Below are 3297 nucleotides of genomic sequence, written 5' to 3'. Positions count from 1 at the left end.
ATACTTGTAAAAGTGTTTTTTATTATGAAAACAAGAAAATTCTGTTTTTATATAAGTGACAGTAATCCGTACGAAAAGTAAAGTTACCCCTCCGAAACCACTGAGCGCTTTTACACAAAAAATTATGGAAGAATAATTTTTTTTTTTTTGTTAACAATAAAAATGGGAACCATATTTACATTTTATATCGTTCCTATTATAAAGGTTGATGTTCTCCTTTTACCCTTCCCCTTCCGGTATAAAGCCCACCTTCAAAATCTTTGTAGATTTATATTTTTGTTGTGAAGCAACGTCATAGTTTAAAACTTTCACTTCTTTAACTTTAGTAAGAGATCCAGAAGGTTTTATTTATAAACTAATAATAGCTTTGTACAAAGAGAACTGCCTTAACTATAAGGTTTTACAATATTGCTGTTAGGGCCCCTCAGAGAGTACTCTCTGAATAAAAATCAATCCATACTATTTTAAAAAAATTATTACTACTCTTACAAATTAAGTTACTCAATTTTTTGGAAACTAGTTTAAAAAGAGAAATTTAATGCTGATTTTATAAAGTCAGTGAACCCAACTCGTTAACAATTTGCCTACTAGTAACTAACAATGTGTTGCGTAGATCTTGAGAACGAAAGCGAAAAAGGAGTACAACGAAAAAGATGACATACAGAGACAGACTGTATTTATAACTTTAAGAACGATACTTCATTTTTCAGTGTTTGTATAGAAAAATAGTAAAATACTTTTTTCTCATTACTGTTATACATTCGCAGCGTTATTAATTTTAAAAACTAAAATTTATTGGTGTAGAACACTAAAGTTGCAGGTTTATAGGTTTTATATCTTGAAGCAAAAATTTTGTTAAAAAATTATTCTGTTCCGTTCGTAAGTTTGCGGGTCTGTTAAATAGATTTCGATTTAGTGTAATAGCCATTTTTCTAAACTTTGTAGTTTAATTTACTTTCTTGCTAAAGAAATCTTAGTAATGTTTAATGTTTACGTTGACAAATTATAGTTCACTTTAGTTTACTTTTGGATCGCTTATATATGAATGAATTCCTAATAAAAGTAAAGCCCCTCAAAGGGAAGTATTTTTTCCCTGGTGAATATTTTAGCAGTAATTTGGAATTATACAATTCTTCTGTAATTTACATATGTTATATACAGCTATTTTTAGCTTTAAAAAAAAAACTTTCCACTTAATTAGAACACTTCGGTTTTCGTAGAATGCGTCACTTGTTTTTTGGAAAGTAAAATGCTTTATAGTACAAAATATATATCAATCGAAAAAAAAAACCTGCGAGGTTGCCACGACGCCTATACTTAAAATAAGCTTGTTAACTTTAAAACTGACTAGAAGCTGCGACTGTTTTTGAAGCTCAGGGACTTTCTTCTTCTCAGTACGCTTTGGAACCAGCAGTAAAAGAGAGAATAATAAAATTATCTTTAGATTTTGAGCATTATGTGAAACAAATGTCTGTAAGCAAGTTGCAAAGTTTTTCTATCTTCCAATCCCCTTTACAGGTAACAAGTCTTTTTTCAAAACTTTATTTAATCTCTCTTATTTTACTGCTCATACCTTTTTTATTACTTTAAGATTTTCTTTAAAGCAGTTTTATTTAAACCGCTCGAGAAGAAAAGTTCAGTTATCAGGATTCCAATTCCTTTACACTGCCCCCCATTTATTCGCACCAACGCATTTACCTTTGTCTGCCAGCTTAAAATTTCAGGTTCAATACAAGTTTGAAATTGAAATTGAAATTTAATAATAATATACTTATTTTAAAAAAGTTTTTATTAGCAACGGACCAAAAATACCTACATATACAACTGTACCTTTACGGATCTATCCGTTGCTCGGTTTCCTACTCTGAAAATTTTTAAATTACAACTTTGTTATAATTTGTATAATAGCTTTAACAGTAAATTTTACAGATCTGTTCGAGGACAATAATCATTTTACTTTGAGAGAATCCTTAAGTTTTGGTAATAAAAAGATTTTATATAGTTCACAACAAGTTTACCACGTTTTATAAGTTATTTTATTTCAATACTTAATTTTTAAGATGGAAAGTAGATACTACTGAAAATTCACCTACTTTCTCTTTTAAATTATTTTAAAGTACGTTAAGAATGATATATAGGAAGTTAGTAGAAGCTATAAGCAGTAGTGTTTTTGCTATGTGCCTTAACTTAAAATTTAAATATAAACGCCTTAAGATTTTTTATCTCAAATTTCACTGGCATCACTTTTCTTTTAATATAAAATTGTAAATTCACTTTAGGCAGTTAGTTTGTAAAACACTCTTACTGAAGATTGATTTAAAAAAAATTTATAAAATCTCTTAAAATTCACTTGCTTTTCCTATAGTCGAGGCAAGGTTTATGTTATATTCATTAAGATTTAAAAGATGAGGGTTTTTCGTTTATGGAGGGCAATACTGCTATAATTCACTGGTAACAAAACAAAAATTAACTGCAACACCCGCTTGATAATGACGTCTCGAAAATTCATACAGTTTACGCAAGGCAGGCAGTTGACATAAGAGTTATACTAGCTTGCCCACTTTTTACTAGTAAATGTATAGTAACAAAATACTGGTATATACTGTTTAGGAAGGGAACACCCCTATTATCCGTACGCCCACGAAATCCTACTAAAGAAATTTTTTAACTTTTCTAATAATCTCGACGCTGGTTTTGAATATGAGCTGCCTTTTTTAAAGGAAAGTCCAGAACAGAGTCATTATTTCCCTTCTCAAAAGCATTCCTTTATTTATTTATATTAAAATAGATCCTAATTTTATTATATAGCCTTGTATAGTTGAAGAAAGATCTGCTAAACAAAATCAGGAAGTGAATGAAGACGACATATACGATGAGTTAACACAGAACGCTTATTTCAGGCTCCCAATATTATAAAAACTTTTCCTTTAGTTCTTTATTTAATATTTCTAAAGAACTAACAAACTGGAAGAACTTGCTACGAATTTGCAAGACAGTTATGATGACCATATCAGCCAATACCGTGAGAATGAAGACTGGTTTTATCCACTTATCTGCTCACATTCTTTTTAACCAATAAAAACGGTTTTCTATGTGATGTATTTTAAAACAGGATTCTAAGTGGCTTTTTAAGGGTAAGCGACCTTGAAAAGTATGGTTAGCGAACTATACTTTACTATAGTTATTAAATAATATTTATCCCATTTTCTATACTGTAGTAAAAGATCAACTGCTCTCTTACATTTCTCGCATCGCTTCTTTGCACGCTCTTTGCCATAAAAAGAGTATTTATTTAGG

General features: G+C 29.7%; 1 long non-coding RNA gene across 1 annotated transcript; it reads left to right on the top strand.

The window, feature by feature from the left end:
* The first annotated feature begins 1057 nt into the window (after nt 1-1057).
* Nucleotides 1058-2752, top strand: LOC135144412 (uncharacterized). The gene is made up of 7 exons (XR_010283125.1): nt 1058-1137; nt 1202-1394; nt 1445-1518; nt 1592-1724; nt 1786-1854; nt 1930-1980; nt 2611-2752. It is a non-coding gene; the product is annotated as an uncharacterized LOC135144412 (long non-coding RNA).
* Nucleotides 2753-3297: the final 545 nt, after the last annotated feature.

The sequence above is a fragment of the Zophobas morio genome, unplaced genomic scaffold (assembly GCF_036711695.1).
Source record: "Zophobas morio isolate AGI-343-1 ecotype UQ-CSIRO unplaced genomic scaffold, CSIRO_AGI_Zmor_V1 ptg000099l, whole genome shotgun sequence".
NCBI classification, from domain to species: Eukaryota; Metazoa; Arthropoda; class Insecta; order Coleoptera; family Tenebrionidae; genus Zophobas; species Zophobas morio.
The sequence above is the reverse complement of the archived record's forward strand: the minus strand, read 5'-3'. Positions and strand labels throughout refer to the sequence as shown.